General features: G+C 40.9%; 1 long non-coding RNA gene across 1 annotated transcript in view; it reads right to left on the reverse strand.

The window, feature by feature from the left end:
- Nucleotides 1–23,453, reverse strand: part of LOC110361624 (uncharacterized) — a 160,217-nt gene that overhangs the window by 86,457 nt on the left and 50,307 nt on the right. Inside the window, exons 4-6 of the long non-coding RNA XR_010474367.1 lie at nucleotides 10,698–10,758; nucleotides 10,211–10,320; nucleotides 9,499–9,618 (exon numbers count right to left, since the gene is read on the reverse strand). This is a non-coding gene — a long non-coding RNA (uncharacterized LOC110361624). The remainder of the gene's footprint in view (nucleotides 1–9,498; nucleotides 9,619–10,210; nucleotides 10,321–10,697; nucleotides 10,759–23,453) is intronic.

Consider the following 23,453-nt stretch of genomic DNA (forward strand, 5'->3'; position numbering starts at 1 on the left):
CAGCACCATGTGTCTATCATTTTAATACCTGAGGTTGTTTTTCAAAGTGGATTTTGAGGAAGGCATTCATCAAATGTAGTTGTTTCTAATATTCTGCCATCCCCAGGAGTTTGTAGGTGTGCATCCAGAATGCACACACACAGGGGGCATCTGTTGCTTTTTCTGAGTCTGTTGCTACTTCTGAGCTATGCTGTGAACATTTTTGGACATTGTACAGAGTGGTAAAGCGTAGCACAGAGCTGAGACAGGAAAGATCTGGCAGGGAAGTCAGTAGGCATGTACTAGCCTGTTGCTTCCCAGTAGGAGCTCGTTCCTTCACAAATTGCCCTTTGGTAAGCAGTGTGATTCATTGCTCAGGGACTGGATTACAAGCTGGAAAACAGCTGCCAGAACTTGGGCAAGTCATTTCACTTCCCCATGCTTTCCATTTTCTTTCCTCCTGTTTTTCACATCACATTAGCTGAAAACATAAAACACTTTGGGGAGAGGACTTTTTCATAACACAAGTTTCCATCATGTTGGGCATTAAACAAGCTTTTATCTCCATGGACACTTCAAGGTATACCAGGATACAAACAACAGTTGGATTATATGCAGTATATGGAACAAAGACCAAGTCAATTAAAAAGTGTCCTTAACAACGCAATCTGAGTATGAAGTCAAGCAGTCAAGAACAGCATCTGGCTCCAAGACATTCTGCAGCCCAGTGACATAAAAGAGCTTCAGAAACAGACAAAATTTTGTCCAGACAGCTGAAGGAAGAATGTAGCAGTGTGTGCGTGAATGCAAATATCTTAAAATTTCTGTGCCCAAACCACAACGTCCTGACTGCAGATTCATTGAAACCAGAGTAATGGCCATAGAGCTTCAGGCCCCAAAGCTGTATCACTGGCCTGTTGGCTCATGCTGTACCTGGACTGTAATAAATTCACATCCCCACCAAGAAAATAGCCACTGCTCTATAGTTATGAAACAGATTTTGTTTCACATTATGAGGAAGGAATGTGCTTGAGTCCTCTATTATGCACAAGATTTTTAAACATCTAGGTGCCTTCCCCTGGCTTATCAAGTACAGTTATAGCTTGACATCAGAGATGCTGAACACCCACACTATCATTGACTTAGATTAGTGCTGTGAAATCCAGTGCTCCTGAAAAATCAAATCTTTTGTGTGTCACGCAGAAGAGGATGAACCATTTTTCAAATAACAAACATATTGTTGTGCGCACATAGTTCACAAAACCTCAGAAATATTTATCTGTTGGTATTTTCCCACACCCATCATTTAGCGAGCTGAACTGTATTACATTACAGTGCAGTGCCATTCCCTCTGCCGCTGCCTGCAATTCAAACAGAACCTGTATGTTTTCTTACTCTTCAGGTACCCATACAGAAAAGATAACGATGTATTTATAGCATAATATTGAAAATAGTCCCAAACTATAACAAAGCCTTCAAGACATCTGCATTTCTTTCTCACTGAAGGCTTTAAGTGCCTTTGGTCATAGTGCTGCCAGAGGAAACAAAACCAGCCGGGAAGACTCAAATCTTTAGAAACAATGAGTTTCCCTTTTGTGCCTTAATATTCTGCTCTTGGTGAGCTTCCCTAACAAAGTCTGCTAATCGTCGTTGGAATCAGCATAGCAGTGACTGCTAAGCACAGTGTTTTTCTCCACCCACTTTGCACTAGACAGACAGGGTTTTTCATTACATATATCGTTTTCAACTTGCTGCAGTGATTCCACAAAGACAGGAGGATTTAGAAAGCTAATGAATGGGGGTGGGGAGCATGCTAGGATTGGAGCTTCAGTGCTGATGTCTAAGGCTAGATACCATGAGTGGCTTCACATACAGGGCACTGCCACTGATTTTATTTTCATTGCATGGCATTGACAGACTTTGACAGCCAAATCATTCATCTCAAGTTAATAAATCAAAGCAAGGAGTTGGGGGCGGGGGGATTTGTTTGTTTGAATATTTAGTGCTGCAGGAGTTAGGGCAAGGCTCACTGGGCATTGCCTTGCCCTGATTATTATTGTGCTGCAATGACAGCAAAATTATTTATCTTTTACTTGCTAATTAACAACAGAAGTGAAGAAGAATGGGCTTGGTCTGAATACAGTATAGTATCTAGGGACCATTTGCTACATCATAATGAGATGCCATAGATGCTGTAACTCAGTATATGCCGACAAGTCTCTTGCCACTTTATTATTAGGAAAAAAAATCATCTTTCCAGTTAACTGACGTAAAGTTAATAGTTTATAAATAAGATTAACCTGAAAGAGGAAAACAATTTCACTCCTTCCCCACCCAAGTAAAAAGTTCACGTCCCTTTCCAGGCTTCCTCCTAGCACAGAACACTCCATTACTTTGATCTTAGTACCCTTGCTACTATTCAGCAGTTTGGTACATTTAACGCCCCTTTTGCAGACATATCATCAATATTGCCTACCACTTGGGAGAACAGGCTATACTGATTACAAAATACTGGTTCTATAAATCTGATAATTTTAATGATAAACCAGGATATTTTAGCCTTTCTTGTCCTTGAAGAACCAAGAACAATTGCAGATTGATTGTGAACCAATTAAGGACTTTAGAGCTATAAGTTGTGACTGTAATTTCTTTCTCTTAGGGGGAAAAAAAAAAAAAAGAAAAAGAAAACAAAACAAATCTGGTTCTTACCTCTCTACATAATAACTTAAGATGTGGATTAAGCTGATAATTAAGATCTGAGTGATAAGTTATTACTTCAACTTTCTCAAACCATAATTATCACCAGATCCTACTCAGCTACCACTTTCATGACCCCTGTCATCAGCACGTCAGGCAGAAGAGGAAGAAAGTGCTACCTCAGTGAACATCAGCATACGGCCAAACACAAGCAGCTTTGGTCCTGGGTGGGCGTTCTCTGCAATAACTTAACACAAGTCAATAAATGCTACTTATAGCCAGTGACTCCACTTCAGTCGTAACTGCAGCAATTCCCTTCCTAAAGGCAAAATTTGGGACAGTGGAAAAGCCCCAAGATCCGTTACAGACTTTGAGAAGGTGTCCTCCAGATGGAGCACAGCAATCTTCTCTCATCATGGCAGGTGGACACTGACCCAAGAGCTGAATGGAAACTATTAATACGTAGGTTAGTAGATGCTTTTCGCTTTATTTTTGAGGACAGGCTATTCCCTGCAAGTGTATCCTGCTGCCAGTGCTCAGTTAATAGGCTCCTGTAGTGAATAACATCATGTGCTCTGTCAATTATTAATAATGAGACAAGTGTTTTCACATCAGAACGTCGCCTTGCAATGTGATGAGCCTGTATCATATTAGAGTATCAAAGCTTAGACTCATAACATTACTGGTTTACTAAGGGAACTTTGAACGAGATTTATTCCCCAAACAGTCTGCTGAGTCCTAATTTTCATGAATTTTGTAAATAGAAAATACCTTTTTATTGGCATTTTTTTTTAGAATATGGTTTGTATTTTAGGTGGTTGACTTACTGCTACATTACATTTATTCTAACACACCATTGATCCCCTGTCTTATACATCAGATTTAGTTACTTTTTTACTGTATAATTTCTAGGCAACAGTGGCTATCCAGGACAGAAACAGCTGATGGTTCTAATTTGATTTTGCCCTTACACCAGCAGAAGTGCACTTACTAGTTCACTTACTCAGAATTCATTGATCACTTGAAGGTCTTCTGGGATTGTGAAATCTCATTCTCAGTGTCTTTTCCAATTGTCAAAGCACAGACTCAATACAGCATCTGACATCCCTGCAGCCTGTCTCATTCTGCATAACACCACAGTCAGCCGTGGGGTTACAGTCAATGATGGGGCTCTCACACAGGATGACAAGGCTAACTCCTACTGACTTCAGACATGGCAAAAGCGTAGATCTTTCTGAAAGGTGGGTTTGCGGATGATAAGCGAAGGGCAGCTCAGTAACAGTCATATCTTTAAACAAGGAAAGGAAAACCGTGAAAGGATGATGACGGACGAAAGAGATTATAGAAAAGGAAGAAGAAACCGTGGAAGTTTTACACAAAGATCCATAGGTCTAAAATCAAAGCAATTGTACTACTTAGCATAGTGAGATGATTGAATTCCTTTATCTGTGGCTTTCTGTTCCTAGCTAAAACAAAAGATAGTATCCTGTGCAGAGCCCATTTAGTTCAGTGGCAAGACAGAAAGGCTTGTGGAGGATAGTGTCAGGACAATAATCACTTTTAGAGTGGTTATAAAGATCTTCTAGTCTTTAAGCATGCACAAAAAGGTAAGAGAAGGTTAATGAAACTTCAAGAACTGTTTGTGTTCAGTAAGGTTACTTTGACTTGAGTTTTTGAGAGCAGATAAGGTGGAAAAGAAAGATATGGTGAGGCAGATGACATTTAAAAGCAGCAGTATCAAAGTTCTCCATTACAAGAATAAAAAAAAAAATATTTTATGAACAGTAAACACATTCATCTTCATGTAGGAGTAACAACTGTTAGTTCCTGTTACCCAAGGGAATTCTAAACCTTGAGCTAACCTGTGCACCTACAGAGCAATTTTGCAAACATGCATCAATATTTAGGTTACCAGTTTTGGAGGAAATAGACTACCAAATATTAATTTCTTTCCCAGAAGCAAACATTAGTATCAGAACAGGCCTGTTTTAATCACAAAATGTTCTCTGAACAGATTCACGAGCCTAATTTCAAACTGTTTGAGCACCTGAGCTTCTATTTCCCCTCTCTGGAAAGCATTCACCAACCTAAATGCAGCCAGCTATGCTAGGTAACTTTTCTCTGATACACATTGTTCATTTTCTCCTTTTTTTGCTCATCCTTTGGATGACATGAAACTATTTTTCCCTCTATGTGCTTGAAACGCATTCGTAATCATCAGCTGCTACATTTTCTTTTCCTAATCTTATTTATATTCAAATAGGCACTAACGTTGCCATGTTCCATCAAGAGACTTGGTCAATAGTTCCAAAAATGCAAAAGTACCAGGGGAAAATGATGGGGAATTACACATCCAGTAACATGGTATTTAAAATTCCTTGGTTGGCTTATAGACTACAATACTTGCATTTACAACTGTTGGTTTATTTCAAACGGACTTTTATTTAAGCAAAGTAAAAGCATAGCTTCCGAGGCAAGAGCTGAAGCCTTGGAACAGAGGGTGAGTGATCCCATACTTAACATCACTGCGCAGAGCTCTGATCACTCACTATTTTGCTACAAATATCCTGTGCAGTCTTAGTCAAGTGACTTCAGGTTTTTTTTGTGGCTTAATCCCCCATCTTTGAGATAAGTATGACTTAGCCTCTGTATCTCACAGGCACACAGTGAGGATAAATACATTAAAGAAGAATTAATATATCACAATATAGTGATAGGAGTTCAATACCCTGCGCACAGAGTAATTTGTCTTTTTGTCTCCTGGATCAAGTACAGTTTCTAGGTGTGTGCAACAGTAAAAATGTAATCTACTTATATATAAAGAAAGCAAACAATCTCCAGCCCTATACTCCTGTATATGAAACCATGAACAGAAACACAAACCTGTAGGTGTCGAGTGGAAATGCTGGAGTATAAAAGAATAGATTTTTTTCCTTTATTACAATGGGATTAAGACAAGGATAGGAACCACAAGCCAGACATAAAGAAATCTATTGATTCTAACAGAATAAAACAGAAAACACAACGAAACCAAACAAATGTATATTAAATTCATAAAGAAACTAGATACAGAATATTTAGACACACACATTTTTAAAAATCTCCCTTAAATTATCTTATGTAAGAAACAGACTATGTTTCTTATGTATGTATGTATGTAAATTATCTTATGTAAGAAACATACTAGCATATGAATGATATACTGTTCCCAGGATGAAACCTACATATTTCTTGCTCCAGACTACCCTCCCCATAAAATAGCTTTATTAGAGCTTAGCGATGGTAGGAAAAAAAAATGAAGTTAATGTCTATAGCTCCCATTAAGAAGACAATCCTACTTTTCTTAGTGATTATAGAGTAATAGACTATAAAAAATGTGTTTTCAACAAATATTCAAAATTATAGATTTATTCAGACTCCCAGAGACAAATCAAAATTGTAAATTGTGCAGATTATATATCAAATAAAATATTTATTGTTGCACAATGTATATTGTTAGCTGTGTTGACTACTTTTCACCAAGGTGCCAGAGAAATGAAAAATTAACCAGTGTAGAATATAAAATAGTTTTTTTCAAGTCCTAGAGCTAGTCTGTGAGCATACAAAACAGATTGTATTCAGAGCAGTAATGTAGAAATTCTTCAGTGAAGAAGACACTAGAGCTGGATACCTGACAGCAGAACAAAACAGAGAACAGCATTAAAGCCATGTAGCTGAGGTGCTGCATGCAAATGCAGGAAGACCTGAATTAGTAATGTTGAAGGTCTGGCTGAAGTAGACGGTGGCTGCGTCAATAAATGTTTTAATGACATCTTACTAGTTTAAACACTAACAAGAGCATACATGCAGCCTGATGGAATTCTGGAAGTTGAATGAGTATGCAGTTTAAAATCTCTTCGGGTTTACAAAAACAAGAAAAATATTTGAATATCCTCCTTCTCTGCAACTTCATAAACTGGTCTATGAAAATCACACGTGGTATGAGGTGCATGTTCTTGTTCACTGAATTAATCATAATCACAACCAACCAAGCAACCCCTCATTGTTGATCATTTATTCTTTTTCAAAATCTACATGAATATTCATTTAAACTGCATCTACAGGGTGTGAAATGATGGTCATGCTATAAAAGGAAAAAATGTAGTAAAAAAAAAAATAGTAACAAACTCTCTAGTTACTTTTTACCTTAATGCTGTGACTCCAAACATGCCTCTTTGTCACTATAGTTCTTGTCCTCTTCATTTTGAGATGACCTTTAAAACTGTCTTAAACAAGACAAGGCCCACAAGCAGGCTGGCAGCACCAGCCCAGGGTGGGACTTGGGCTGTCACTGAAGCTGCACAGAAGGGCATTTCTGACCTGACCTGCCCGTCCACAAATTATGATGGGCAAATAATGAATACAACAATAATCTGGAGTGAAGGGGTTTCATCCTTACCTCTGCGCTCAATTTTAGCTTTTTGCCTCCGGCCCTTAGCACAGACCACACCAGGCTTGGGAGTGCAATTGCACACTCAGAGTGAGCGTGTGCCAGCCTGATAACACACTGAAAATCCAGTGTTTGAGCTCAGCTCCACTCTGTAGCCATGGCCTAGCCAGACCTGCACTCCTGCCCGTCCTTCGCCATAGAAGCAGTTGACTTGAGCTGACAGCAGGAGATCCCCCTCCTTTGCAGGAGAAAGTCCAGGCTGCTGAAACAGCCGAAGTATGGTCTGTGACACTCTGCATAGCCCTCCTCCTCCTCGAAACATCACAGCGCTGAAGGCTGAGCAGGAAAAGCAGCTCCCCTCATAGGCCCTGGGACTGAACAGAATGCGAGCTTTCTCCTCTTGTCTTAACTGGTCTCGCTGTTTGATATTCAATGCAACATATTTAGTAATGAAAAATGTGCTGAATATTTCAGTATTAGCTATCCTAAAGAAACTGGTCCCTAGGTTACACTGCTTCATGTTAAAAGAATAATTATATCAGGAAATTATTCCAGAAAGCCCTCAGAGAAACACGCTTGCTTGCTTACCCCGGCCACACAGCAACTGCAGCTTATGCATCCCCCAGTCACAGGTCCCACTTTTTGAAGGAGAGGACAAAACGGATGGAATTAACTGAAAAATTCAGGTTATATGTTCTCTAAGAATCTTACAGTTGCTGCATTTTTAAATGCTTGTTCTGTCAGCACTTGATACCTGCACATTTTCAAAATCTTTTATGATTTACACTGAAGCAGCTGGAGTATGCCATCAGCCAGCATGAACTCGATGCAAAACACTGCTATTGTCTGCATGCTCCTGGTGTGCGAGGCAGAAGAGAGGAGCAGGCGTACACCTGGATGAGAAGAGCCTATTCCAACATCTTTCTGCTCAGAGAGACTACAGCTTGGAGTCCCACTGTGTACCTATAGACTGTGGGGCTGGATCCAAAAGACTTGATGTCTGAAACTAGGTTCCTAAATCAATGCTTGAGATGCCTAAAAAGATAACCATTCTTGTGAAATTTAGACTACGAGGAAGCTTTTTTTTTGAGGCCAGTCAAAACTTCAGTACATTCAGTATTTTTGCATGCACTTTGGCACCTAACTCCAGGTTCTGATTTTTAGAAAACCTGGACTAGAACTAAACACCTTCAAAGTTTAATGCACTACAGAGCCCAAGAAGGTGAACAGGCCTGGACTCTTGCACAAACAGGCAGGCTGCAGCCAGGCAGAAGCGGTCATCCCACCCTGCCAACTTACTACTGTGGAAGGAGCTTCAGTGCTGAGGATAAAGGTGGGCAAAGCACAGGAAATATGCAGCTTTTTATGCACAGACAGCAAAAGGATTACAAATACCATATAGAACAAAGATTTACAATGGATCAGAAATGTACCTCTATGGAAGGAACAAAGGTTTTATAAAAGAATAAATGAAAAAAATATATATGTATTTCCTGAGACTACAGGCAGCCCTAGAGACTTCTAAGTATTGTTTGTCAGACCAAAGGCTGCCAGATGCTGCCAGAGCCCCGGCTGGTCACTGGGGAGCTCAGGCCTTTCCAGCAGGGCAAGGTAGAGCAGCTGGAGCCTAAAGGGTACAGAACTCCCCACAGAAAGACTTCTTTGTTGTTGTCTTTGGTTTTGAGCATGTTTCCTTCACAAGACCTGCTCTGAAGCTCTAATATGTTTTCCACTTAGCGATTTTATTACAGGGAAATCAGTGATACTTTTCCTTCTTCTGTTTCCATGACTCCAAGAGTTTTGCAAAAACCTAATGTTAAGTGAACTGTGGCTGGTCCTGTATTAGCAAACAACACTGCACAAGTTTTGTTTTTAACAAACTAACTCAGGACATCAGATGGAAGAACTTTTGTTCCCATCCTCTCTGAATTCTGTATTTCACCACATTCATTTCCCAAAGGAAAGGAAACTAACAGCTGAATTATTCTTTTTTTACCTTTCCTCTAAATTCTTTCTAGCTTAGTTTTTACAATCTGAAGATGAAAGCTTACTCCCTATTTCTACAAAAAAGTACAGTGAAGTGGAGCTTTTGTAGAATAGATACCTAACTACAAGAAAAAATTGACCATTGATAAATGCCTTTACTAAGATGTTTCCTTGCCCACAATCCTCTTCCCAGTCCCACACAGTACCTGGCCATGTGGCACATGCTCTTCTCATCCACATGACACTGCTGCAGCCCTGTGAGCTGGTCTCAGTAAGAAGCGCCTTAGGCACGTTATATGATTTTACTTGTCTAAGTTTTTCAGTTTCTTATTAGGTGCTAACAGACAAAAGTTCCCCAAATAATAAAATAATCAAAATAACATTCGTAATGAAGTTCTCATACTTACTTATTTCGGGCTGTTCATTTGTAGCTATGGGAATGGTTGCACGGGCAATGCAGGACTCAAGTGTTGGATGCCATATGTTTCCAGAAACACAGTTCTCTTTTGTGAACAGATGCCAGAGGTCTGTAAAAAAGAAAAGCTCACTATTTTAAAGCCTAATAAAAACCTCATCTGGAAACATGTAAGGAAACACAAAACCAGAATGTAAGGATGCCTTTCATTAGGAAAAGAGTCAACTCACCACTGTGAGAACACACCTGCTCTACAAATGCACCTGTGAAGCACTCTGCTATGACTTCCAGCGAGGTTCAGAGGTACATGTTTGAGGCACCACTACCAGAAGCAACAGTTACGTCCCCATGGTTTACTCAATTCAGGAAAAATGTATTACTTTTTTCATTACTCCATTTATTCTTTTAAGTGATATAAACCTTCACGGATTAGTGTGAAAGTAAGTTAAAATATTATATAAAATGGTGATCTTGGGGGGAAAAAAAAAAAGAAAAAAAAAATCATTCAGCCTCACTGAAGACCTGAGAAACAATGAAAACTCTTGCCTAACAGACTTGCACACTGCTTTCTTTAAAGATCTGTATAAATAACTACAAGAATTTACTTTAAGTTGCTACTGAATACTGCAGAACTGCTGGTATTCTAAAATAGCTATTTTTCATTATATTAAACAGTAACAGTACAAAACCTGAATAATTCTTACCCTTTTAAGTTTAACTGATGAGATGATGATATGTGATTTATTCTTAAGAATGTGAACTGTTGCTCCAGCTTTTCGGTTAATCCCAAGACCTCAGTTCAAGATACTGCAGCCTTTACTCATTTCATATGAAGACAACACAGCCATTAGGACAGATTTTTACATGGTGAATTGCAAAATGTTTGTTGCATTTAAGATCTTGTTGAGATAGAGGATTTTTTCATAGTAGTACATATTAACATACATATTTCACTCATTTTTTCTAGAAAGATCCAGAGATACATATATACAAATATATATTAAAAAATACATTTCTATATTTCTCTATAAAAGAAAAAAAAAAGAGAGCTCCTTTAAGAGCAGTGATTAATTTGCACCTCAAGAGTCTCACAAACATCCCACTACAACGCAGGACAGAACAAAAAAGAAGAATGAATGATTTACTAGAACTGAATAATACGTTAATGAGAGGTAGATGAGTCTGGCTTACTAGGAAAGATACGGTGCTTCTCTCTTCATACCACTGGCTCAGAATAGGTGACTTCAGGTATCTGGTTAAACACAGAATAGAAAAGTAATGGCATATTGATGACAGATGCAACTAAGGTTTGGATATAAAACACTGAAACTGATTAAAGCAGAAAATTATACTCTAACAGGGTAAATTACCACAAGGAGTTCTTTTCCTACAATTTAAAGAAACTCTCCTGTTTCTTGATAAATTTTCCATTAAATAAGCAGACATATATATGCTAACGTGAATGCATATGCCAACATCATCTGAAGTGAGCAGTTCCATCCCTTCCCTACAGCCTCCTCCACACCAGCCAGCATGCGTCCCCTCGTCGTGACGTGTCCTCACATCTTCCCTGTCCCAAGGGTCCCTGTCACTTCCTAGCTCTGCTGGGAAAGCAGAGGGTCAGTGCGCAAGTCCAAGGACAACTCCCTGATGTAGGTACAGCCCAGGTTGGGACAGGTGTCATCAGCCACTCCAGGGTGCAAATTCCTCTGACACATTACACCCATTCGAGCCAGCAGCCCTCACGCAGAGGTTTGCCTTTTCTGCCACACTACAAGAGCACACAGCAAGTTTCAGACTGGATGAGCTGATATTTCCAGCTGCTGGTTAATATTCTAATAATAATTTACACCATGTGAATAAATACAACCACATGTTATCAGTCCTCTGTGTGGATACTGATCACACACATGCATATTCTACAGAACCAAATGAAAAAGAACCAGGGTTTACCTTCAGTTCTAAGACCAAGTTCTGATTTTGCCAAGTACAGTTTAATGCAACTGCTTTGAGACACAAGACAGATGGGATAGAGAGATCTAAAGTACTACAAATAAAATCTAAAACTGAACTTTTAAATATTCATTCTGAACTATAAAGAGAGCTGTGGCTTTTGTGTGCTACAGATGGCTCAGAAATTCAGTGCAAACAAAGGACCAATTTTTGAATACTCATAGCTTCTCTACCATAATAGCTGGAGGCCTAAAACTCCAGGGGTTTGAGATGATTCAACTAGATCCTCTTACCTGCCAAATTTCATCAAAGCAGCATTGCTTTCACCATCTTATAGGGATGAAAGAAATATGAATAGTGTGAGTTTTTTTAATGAAATGTGGACTGTTTAAGCTTGAACAAAAAATTACAATATGAATGGAAAGTGCAAGGTAAATGGAAAACCATCTTTTTATCATACATACTAAAGCATCGTATAAGATAAAATCTGTACTTTTTATAGATTGAAAGATTTAACAGAAATATTTGGTAGATTTAGATAAATGAAGGAAATAAAGTGAAAAATAAGCATAATAAAAATCCCTGCCAGTCATAATCAATGAGGAACTGCTGACTGATTGCCAAGTGTGGCCTTAGTTTTAAATCTAGGAGAGACACATGTGTTTCTTTGTAAGGTAGTGGGGCATGACCTCATCAATCAAAGATTATCCTCTGCATAATAGTTTATGGAAAGTAACAACTAATGCCAACTCTTCGTCTGCCTTCCAGACAGGGGCAAGCTGATACAAATACAGCTGGAAAGGGACTAAGCCTGAGTAACGCTGCTACTAAGGCCATACACTGCTGCATTTATTTAGGAGTACAATGAACATTTACTGATGATATCAGCCATTAGCAGTCTCGTCTAGACTCTAAAGTCTTTGGTTTCAGAGAGAATACTCTCCCACCTTTTGTATATATTTGAGCTCCTAACAGAACAGAACAGTAAAATTCAGAAGAGAGGTGGACTGTCTGCAGGGGAGCAGGGACCATCCGAGGGGCAGAGAGGACCCTTAAACTGTCCGTAGTCCTCCAAACATACAAGCCACAGAGACAAACATGCAGTGCTGAATCATAACTAGAAGCTGGGCTTATGGATATTTATGAGACACAGCCACCAACCAAAGGGAGGAGAAGCACAGAAATAGGAGGAAAAGGCATGAAGGGCTTGATAAAAAATGTAACCGTCCTGTAATGACAGCAAGTGCCAAGAGGTGGTGACTGGCTGATATCAAGTAATGGGTGATGGGTGGAAGAGACTTGATGAGAAGCAGGTTATGCTGTCTGTGAAATCAAGGCAATTAGCAGAGGGGGATGCAGAGAGAGAGGCAGCCTGGCCAGCATGAGGCATTAGGAAAGGGATGGTGGCCATGATGCTCTGGATGGGTAGCAGTAACTAGCACTGCCTTCATCAAGATCAGAGAAAAAAGGGTGTTTTGAAAAAAATCAAGATTAGATGTTGGGAATTGGTGCAAGCATTTTAATTGCTTCCAGCCAAGACGGGAGAAAGGAGTAATTCACAGCAGGGAACCAGCCTGCTGCTTTTGGTAATGACCCAGGTAAGAGGTGTGAGGTGAAGAGCAGACCTGCAACCTTGCTGGAGGAGCAGCATCCTGTACTGCTGGTGGGCACTGAGAACTCCACAAGACTTGAAGAAGCAGGGAGGAGGACCAGGGCCTCCCATTCAGCTGCCAGTGCTGGATACAGATCCATCAGAAGGCAAGCAGGGACTGCAGTTGGAAAGTGTGGCTTGGCTTCTGTTTGCAGCTAAGGCAAAAAAGCAAGAGATGAGCAGAGGATCCTGCAGCACTCGAACAGAATGGAGATCTTTTCCAATGACCTTCCTGTCCTTTTGAGAGTATCTGCTTTTCAGGACAGAGCATCCCAACAGGATACTTAAATGCCTTCAGCACAGTACGATATTCAGAGATAAAACCAAACAACTTTTCATGAAATCTGCCTCCAATAAAAACATCCTTATTGCCCTGGGCTAATGCATAAGTTAGTGAGAGAATATGTTTCAGCCTCTATAGCCACTTTATGTAATATGAAAAAAATCCATAGGGACCTCATCTGTTAGTCCTCTAAAATATAAAACGTAGTTTTAAACTACACTCCATCATGGTAATAGGCTACCAGCTATTTTCCTAAATCCTCAGACTCACTGCTGTCAGTCTATGCAGAGCAGACAACCTGACTTAATAACCTCCTTGTGACTCGCTGCACCGTGCCCCTTCCTTTTGAACATGTATAAATCCTAATTATTTTTTAATCCTTTACTAGAACACTGGCAAAATGACTGCTACCCCCTGCAGCATACAGATGTGGACATCTATAAGCACAGGAGGGGAAGTGTCATGAGGCCACCTTCCCAGGGGCTGCACATTGCCAGGCAGATTGTCCCACCAGCTCTCCAGGAGCCATCATCTCCCAGCTTCTGCTGCCCCTCTGCCAAGGGTACAGCAAGCATTGTAGCCAGGTTATATTCTCATGTTATAAGGCTACAGTACCTGGTGTTATAATAGCTTAAGCCTAGCTCTGAGGTTACCTTAGTCATTTGTATAGACATGCACTTGAATGTTTACCGAAACTGCCATCCCCCATTCAGGACACAGGTTCTTCAAGGACACCCAAATCTGTCCCCCCCCACCAGTACCTGTGCCCTCTTCTGGGCTGTCTCTGCCCTTTTCATCTGATGGATATGGGGTTTCCCTGTGACTTTCTTCTCTCCAGTGTACTGTCACCCCCAGGCTTGTCCATGCTGTCCATTACTAAGAGAAAAGTTCTCAAAATCAGAAAACTAGCTTTAAAATGATGAGCTGATACCAGTGATCCCAAATACCATTCAGACTGCAGTTTTGGTTCTGTTCTCTGCTATGGAGAGGAGAAGCCAGGCTCTTCATAAAACACATTGTTCAGTGAGAACCAAGGTGCAGGAGAAGTTATCTTTTTGGTCTGTTGCTAAAATCTGTAATATAATGATTAACGCATTCATGTCATGAGAGGCAGCAGGACTGTCACCATTCTGTTGCCTAACACGCCTCACGTTCACAGTAACAAAGACCTGTCCCACCAGCTCCTGCAGGGAGACAGGTTGGGACCAGGGATCCCACAGAAATAGGTGAGAACAGAGGTGGAACACTCACCATGTGCTCCTATGGCTTCAAAAGCACTGTCTGTGCACCGGGCTCTTGGATCTGTTGGTAAACTGGAACTGTCACCCAGTTTCACAAGCGGTAGATACAGACACAAAGGATGGGTTCATAGCACACCCATGGAGCACCCTGTATTCCAAAGGAAAGGAGGGTCCAGGTCCTGGAATTATCCTAACACGGATGACAGAGCAGGACCCATGCTTACAAGGAGCTTTGGGACTCTCTGTCAGTTGAATCACTATATAAAGTGTAAACTCGAGCATTATGATTCCTTTACAGTCCTGTCCAGAAGTTGGGACCACCAGGATCTCACTGCTCCTCCTTACCAGCTCTGCTCCATGTGCCGTTTCCCTTCCTGTCATGAAAACAAACCAACCAAAGGCAATTCACGCTGCCTACTTTAATGGCCCAGTTCCACAGCCTATGAAACACTATCTGCATCATAGTATATTTCTATCCAAGCCCTAACAGACAACTCTCCCCTGGGAATCACATGTTATTGGGGAAAGAAGCACTGAAAAAGCAGGGCCCTTGCTGCAGTTGTTTATAGACCAGATCACTGATTCCGGGAGACTGATGGGATAAACACAGCCCAAGTTTTCTCTTATATCATCATAGTAAACTTAAAAAACTGACTCTTATAAAACGTACTTTAATCGGAGAAACTTACTTTCTAATTTGCAATTTTAAATGTGAGTATGTTATAACTTGTAGCTGAACATTTCTATAAAGATAATTACATATGGCAAGACAGAAAAACTTTTTAAAACATTTTCTCTTGAATGTGTGCCTGAATTCATTTACAACTGTTGCTGCTTTAAACACTTCAGGCAGAATAAGTGGATGGCACTAAACAGCTTAGCTGCAATTATTATGGAATGTCTGAGGTATAATTTCCCCTGCGGTTTTGTTAGATGTACAAAATTCATAATTCTGATTTGTGGCAGGTACTTATTACCCATCGCAGGTGGAGATATGCAAATATTATTCTAGTAGGGGTGAACAGCCTTTATTTCAGTATTCAGCTATTAACGAGATTTGTGAGTCTGGTACTCTGGGGCCATTTAATTAATTAGATGGTACAGATAAAATATAAACTGTTTTGTAGGCTACACAATTCCAGTTCTAGAAGATATAAAATATGGCTAAATGAACTTAGTATGGAGTGATTTGTTGCTTCATATATGTCACAGTGTACAAGCAAATTCTGCTTGTTATTTTTGCCTATAGGAACCCTGCACAGAATCCTTGTATCATAAAGCATTGTGGGAAAGAGAAGTTACTTATTTGCCATTATTATTAAGAATTTCTATCAGTTATCCTCCTCATAAAAACTGCTGGCATGCATCAAACAAGAAGAAAGAAAAAAACAAACAAACAAACAAAAAAAAAACAACAAACAAAAAAAAAACAGGCATGTTATTTTATGAAAGCCAATATGTGCATGTTTCAGAGTAAGCACCAATTTTGAAGTCGTGCAGATTTGGTAGGATATTATTGTCTCAAGGTCTGACACTTCTATTTTAAATAAGTCATTTTCATGGGGTAGATAAGCTGAACTTGCTAGTGGGAAATTAAGAGGGAATCTGTAGCAGCATGCTAATAATACTATAAATTCTATTAATTGGCTAATTCATGTAATTCTCCAGAATCTTCCTCCAGAAGATTTCTGGAAAACCTTGAATACAGAAATCTTCTGGAGTGAAAGAAACCATAACATGCTTTTATTCCCCAAAGTCACAGCTATAATGGTCACAATAAAAGAATCAGCATTTACCAGGAATTGCAGCAAACTACATTATGAGACACTCACCCTACCCTTATACAGAGGAAATAAAACGCATGATGCACAAGACTGGAAATTGTTAGCAAACTGTCAGCATTTAGAGACGGGCATTCACCATTATATTAGATTCAAATTGGGGGTAAAATACTGCACTACACAATTACAGTACTCTAAACACTGAATGAAAACCAGTTACTTTTACTAAAGTAGAAGTATAATCAGAGTCACTCTTATTGGTTTATTGAACATATTTTGGGGTCCATTACAGCTGTCATTATTAGGTCTAATGCAAATTACTTTTACACTGGTCTTTTGCCAAGCCCCAGTAGCTATAGCACTGTAAGCACATCCAACTGCTTTCTGTCTGCTGGGGATTTACTAACAGATATGATAAAGGGTAAGTAAAATGAATAACAATACAGAATAGTGCCATACTAGAAAATTAAGACTAACATGGGGAAATTATACTGTAAGAATTAGAAGCCGTTGTATGGCTTCATACAGCATAACTCAGAGCACCCACATTCAAAATTACACACATACCAGGAGTTGCCCTGGTCACTCCCCATAGGGTAGGCAGAGGTGAGCAGGGAGCAGCGTCACAGCCAGCACAGCCCCACACCTGGATCCCCCGGGACCCCCCACCTGCTTGTGATGGCTGGGAGGAGATCCAGGGGTGACAGAGCCCACCAAGGGCTGGGGCTCAGCAAGAGTGGAAAGAGTCTGATGGAAATGGGAACAGGCTGGGCCAAACCAAGAGTGCCTGAGCAGGTGAGCTTCTGGCATGGGAAAGGGTCTGCAAAGTCACAAGGACTGAATTTATTCAAAGAAATTGCTTCTGACTTTAGAAACATCCTGCGCAGAAGTGCAGACCTGACCTCTCTGAATAAGGCAAGGACTGACCCAGGAATCTGGCTGCATAAATACATAAGTGTAAGGTAGAAAGTAGAGGCGAGTCAAAGGGAAAAGGCATTGATTGGGGTCTGAGAAAAAGGGCTGGTCATATCTTGGGGTGAACAGAATTGATCACATACAAAATTTGCTGTGGCTCCATTTTCAGTAAGAAAAGGCAATCGAGTTTGTGGTGAGAGATTCCCTGAAGCAGAGAAGGCTGCAAAACCTTCATGATATATGGGGAAAAGAGCTGTGAAAAGAGTCTGATGAGGGGATTTCCAGCACAGGAGTGCAGGATGTGTTTTCGTCACAGCACCAGCACAGGTAACATCATGGTTTGGCTGAATTGTCAGCTGTGATTTGCACACCGAGAAACTTGGGGAGTCTCAATGCTGGTCCAACAGCAGTGCAAGAGATGTGCCCTCATGTTGCACCCATGGCAACACCTGGGAACCTCACAATATTCAATTCATGAGTAAATCCCACAAGCAAACAACCAATAGAGACTGAGTGAATATCTTGTATGGACAAACCGAATAAACATACAGCGACCAGAACTAAAAAATCTCAAGCAGAAAAACATATTTGGTTAAATACATAGTAAGATAAATGGCAGCGATATGCATAGAAGTGTTTTAATAGAACTATAAGAAATATTTACGATGCTTAGACACAACAAGGCCAACTTACCTGCAGGCTTTTGGCAAAGTGTGGAATAGAGTCCAACCCAGTTCAGTCCCATCTCTCATAACAGTTGCAGAGTGTGGATCGCATCTGCTCCACACAATGCCAAACTGCTTGGGAAAAAATTAAGTCTAGGTTGCCGCAGAATAAGTACATCAGAATAATATTCTGTATTTAAATACCTTAAATTAGATAAACAATACCCCATGGTTAGAACCTATAAAAGGTTGTTCCTACAGAGGATGAAATCTAGAAAGCAGTTTTAATTAAATATTTCCAAGGACTTCATAAAAATCCAGGCACAGCAACAGTGCTACATGTAGTATCTCCATGACAGCCTTGAGCTATGCAATCCAAAACAGAGGAAGAATTCTAGCTCATAATACTTTTTTTTTTCCCCTAGGTATGCACACACAAACACATCATTAGTTCAAAATCAATGCACAAATAAGAGATGTGATCAGAGAATTACATTTATTCATGGTAGCACAGAGAGCACCGCCACAGACCTAAGGCAGCTCCTGAGCCGTTGACAGGAGCAGCGGTGCAGCAGGCAATTGATGCCTCTGAACACAGAGGGAACTGCTGCCTGCTGCTAGGTGATTATTGCCAGCATTTTTTCAGAATAATGTAAGTAAGCAACGTCTTAGATGGTACTATAATATCCACCAGGCATAGAATTTGCAAAGAGATAACAGAGCAAAATGTATATCTGAGGAAGCTCTGCAGTGCCCAAGGATGATGCTGGGCAGGCATCACTCCCCTCCCACAGTCAGTGCCCATCAGGACCAGACGCCCACTGGGCGAGCCCAAACCAGCGTGCAGAGAGTGGGCAGGCGGCTGGGAGGAGTTGCAGTCACTGGGGTCCATATGCCCCCACGTTGGGCAGTGTGACAGAAACAGGGGGAGACCAGGACCCACTGGGTGCCAACTGAGTCAGAGCCAGACAGTGTCTCCGCCACTGCAGTGTCCCAGCACCAATGCACCCAGGACAAGCAGTAACACTTTCTCCAAGTTCAGCGAAAAACATACCCCATGGCATTTCTGCATCCCTGTCACTTACAAGAAGCACTGGCAATCACACAGAGCTGGATAGCACTTGACTGGCCTTTTGGAGAGTACCGGAAATCACCCTAGAGCTCTGTGCTGTATGTGTAAGTGATGAGATAAACCAAGGGCAGAGGCTGTATTTGAGAACAAAACAACACCACCACATTATCTTGGGTGAAAAATACAATCCAATGAGCAGCCTAAACCAAAACAGGGCCCAGACCCATCAAACCTCTAGTTTGTCAAATATTCTCTCTCTTCTCTGCCTCCTGTTATAAAGCAATCTTTATTCACATGTAGAGCTTTATAAGCCATACATTCAGCTAGGGCAGCCCAGTGTACTTCCCCTGCCAACACCATGTGGCAGGGCTGCATACAGGGCTTCAGCAAGGTCAGATCAGTTTACACACACTACGCAAGCATTCAAAAATTAATGCAGCTAATCTTCTGGTTTCACTTGACAGGAGATAGATTACTGATCTTTGCAGTATAGAAGTGCCAAAAAGAACAAAATCAGAACTGCACACTTGCATGTGCACCCTTGCTGCTCCTTGTCTAACTTAAAACATAGTCATATCCAAGGGGCTGCAGGGAGATTTGAGAAACACATGTTCTCCCTATACGATTTAATCATGGTGCAAGTGAAAGGCGGATGCTCCAAGAAGCCGATGGCTGTGTTGAACAAGAAACAGCATCACCAGAACCCGTGGCACAAGCTGATGCTCATGGGAATACATGCAGGGAGACTGGTAATTCAGGCTGTCGAAGCCTTTCCTTGATCTTTAACACGCAATTGAGGATGTACAGCCCTACAGCCAAATATTGTGCACCTGGAAGCTTGGTACAGTCACTGAGACATCATCGATTATCCTCACTCAAGGGGCAAGCCTGCTTTATAAACCAGACCTCGTTTTTCCCTCATTTGCCCCCCTCTCCTGGTTTGTCACTACACTGCGACATAAAGCAGATCTCCTGCAAAGCTGCTGCAGGGACTGACACGCTGTGGAATAAAAGCCACATTGTGCAGGGGTGATCTCCCTCACTGCTGCCTGCTCCCCTCCAACATCCACCACAGGGGTTGCAGCACTTTCACCCCCAATATGCAATACCTAAGAGAGAAACAGAAAATAACCCTACCAATAGTGACTGACACTTTTCCTAACTTCACTGTGGGAAAGAGACAGGTCTTGTTCCATGGCCCAAAACACAGAGCATTACATCAGTTTACAGAAAGTCATGTGATGTGGGCCAGCATCTGCTGATACTAGCTACAAAATTGTTTATTGTTAGATATGTTTTCCATTCTGCACACCACACGCAACACCATTAATTTGTCATATGAATGAAATAGCATGAATGATCTTAGCCCAGGAAAGGATTTCTCTGAAGACATTGAAAGTAACAGGTTAGAAATAAAAGAAAGAAGGATTATATTTCACTGTCTACTCATTTTGCCCATCATTCAAGCCTATTAATTCCAGGTTATACTTAACCCTTTTGTCTAGCACAGCACTGTGTCGTTTCCAGTGCATTTCCATACAAGTCTCACAGGCTCCACATAGCCCATCACCACACCAGGAGTGTTCCCCAAGCCCTGCATAAAAATTACATTATTCCAAACTTGAGCTGTGTATTTAATAAGACATACTCAACTGCATCTCCAAAATTGATCCTGCTCTTTGCTAGAAGGCTCATCCCTTTCCCCCCTACCCTGTAAGAGGAAACATTATCCTGCAGAAACATCTCTGAGTAGAGTTTGAGCACAGGATGATGGAGAACCTCAGTGTATTGCTGTGACATGATCTTTTCTCCAAATGCACTGAAGAGTGAATTTTGCATTTTATCAAAACACTGTACATCAGAGAACACAGCCACATTTTCAGGAGCAAACCGTACTATTGAAAACTTTATTTAATATTTATCCTGACCTTTTTATGCATTTGCCTCAGGCCCTCCTCCTTATTGCCTCCATCTCAGATGGCAAATAATTCCTTTGTCTTTTGCACTGTTTGTATCTTGAGGATGTTATCGATTAGGAATAGGCCCTTTAGGTCTTTCCAGGTTCTATACATCTCTTGGCATCTTTTTTATCAAGTTATTTTTTTATGCTGTTTTCTGTAGTACTGTTTTCTCCTCCCACCCTTCAACCTTCTTTCTAAAAGCTGGAAACAGAGTAGGCTCCTAATGTTGCTCTGCTTACCCTGGTGTTCCTGCTAGCAGTCAGCTTGAATATTGCTAACAGTCCACATCTAACTGCTACACCATAATTGCTTATTCTGCCTTCCACATGCTCACGTTAACCCGCAGTGATTGTTCTAAAACAACAGTTCTGCTCAAAACTTCTTATTTTTATTACTTCCCTAGTAATGTCACACCAGTAAAATTGTTCTTGAAAACAACAAAAAAAAAACCCTTTGTTTTACGAGAATTTATAGCAACATTCTTCATTATTATTCTGGCAGTTCATCTGTTAGCAACAGTCTTGCTGCAGCCCCACCGGAAAGACTAATACTTTTTATTTATTTTATATTTATATTATATGTATATAATTCCAGGAGGAATACTATAGACTAACAATGATTTATTCTTCTTTTGTTTTGCAATATACCAAGTTCTTCCCCCTTAAGTTTTATGTAAAGTATTCTTCCTTCTTTAATCTTGATTATTATCTTATTTGATCATGTCCCCTATTCTCAGTATAACCACAATCCTTCCCACCTCAATCCCCCTTTCCCCTCTGCCTCTTGCTCCTGTACAGTATTCACTTCTGTAAACTAAAGAGATGGGAACAGATGAAAGATAGGTTTCTGTTTTCTTCTGTTTTTTCTTATTATTTTATCAGACGCTTATCATTTCCTCCAAGTATTGAAGTGGCACAGAGTATTGTCAAAGGCTAAGAGTAATTTATTACATTTTCACCTCAACGCATCACAATTCACTTGCACGCCATCTACTTTTAGCACATTTTAAATAATATTTTCTGTGCCCTGAACAACATCCTGGAATGACAGCAACATCTTCAGGAGACAAGTCTACCTCAGCACCCAGTGGTTTGCACTCTGTGCAACTCTGTCAGTAATATCCTGTGTTGTATATCCCATCACAACCCAAACGTGCCTCACTGACAGCCTCCACACAGCATTTCTCCCAGAACAACTCTCACAAAAGGCACTTGGTCTGCCTCAGCCTTGTCTCCCTGCAGTTGGAGGGTGCAGCACCCAAGGGTGCAGATTCTGGGCAGCTAGGCACACCTGTCACAGGAATCGTATCTTGCTTCTCCCCAGGAATGAAAGAAGTATCTTTTTTGCCTTTGGTACTGTGTGGGATTCGCGATCAAATTACGTGGAGGGGAAGCAAAAGCAAACAAATCCTGAGGCTATAAGGAAGCTGGAGTTTCCTCCACTTACTCTGGCCAACATATCCTCATTTGCACAGCTCCATCAACACACAAGTGTTTTGAGATTTTGGCATGTCTCTGCTCATAAGTAAAATAAAGACTGCAAAGACTCAGCAAAAGGCACTGTATTCAATATACTTTGCTAAGGTTTCCACCCATTTAAAACCAAAATAGCAGGCAAATGGAGAACAAAGTGACTATTTAAAATAAATACTTTTCTCACAATCAGAAATCAAACCACACCAGGGAACTGTGTAAAAGCAAGGAAGAAACCCAAACGCATGGCTGCACGCAGGTTGACAGCCCTGTGCCTCATGAGTGGGTGTCCCGCAGAGCGCCGGGCAGCTGCCCCTGCCCACCCACACAGTGCCATCCTACCCAGCGCTGGTGTGCCAAAACCTGTAACATAACTTTATTATAATGTTCAGATAGGTTATTTTTATGGAAGTGTCTTTGCCCTAGGTATCCCAGGTTTTTTCACCCTAGGTATCATCTTACAACTGTACTGACAAGCTCATACCAGTATACTCCAATCCATGAGTCACTGGAGGTCAGTAAGAGACATTGCAGAAGCTGTAAAGCCCATGTTACCCTACTACAGCTTGTAAACATCTCTCCTTTGGTGTGTTCATGCCAGCTGTCTGGACTAGCAGACAGAGAGTCTGGTTAACAATCAGATCCCTTCTCTCTCTACCCAGATTCATCAGATCATTTGAACCCCGCACTGCTGCGTTCCCACCACCGATGCTGCTACATGCATTGCACTCTGTTGCAAGTACAGGGTGGGAAAATCTAACTCAACCAAGTGCCCGGCAGGGATTTGTTAAATTTGTATTTTTAGCAGAAAGCAGTGATTTGTTTCAGCACCCAGCCACAAAATAATGTGGTCGCATCATACACAAACTATTGTTTACCCAGAGGTGCTATATCCTTGGTAAAGCTTTCTGAAAGAGAAACAGCTCCACCCCTGGCATCATCCAGCTGCCTCC

The sequence above is a fragment of the Columba livia genome, chromosome 8 (genome assembly GCF_036013475.1).
Source record: "Columba livia isolate bColLiv1 breed racing homer chromosome 8, bColLiv1.pat.W.v2, whole genome shotgun sequence".
Taxonomy (NCBI): domain Eukaryota; kingdom Metazoa; phylum Chordata; class Aves; order Columbiformes; family Columbidae; genus Columba; species Columba livia.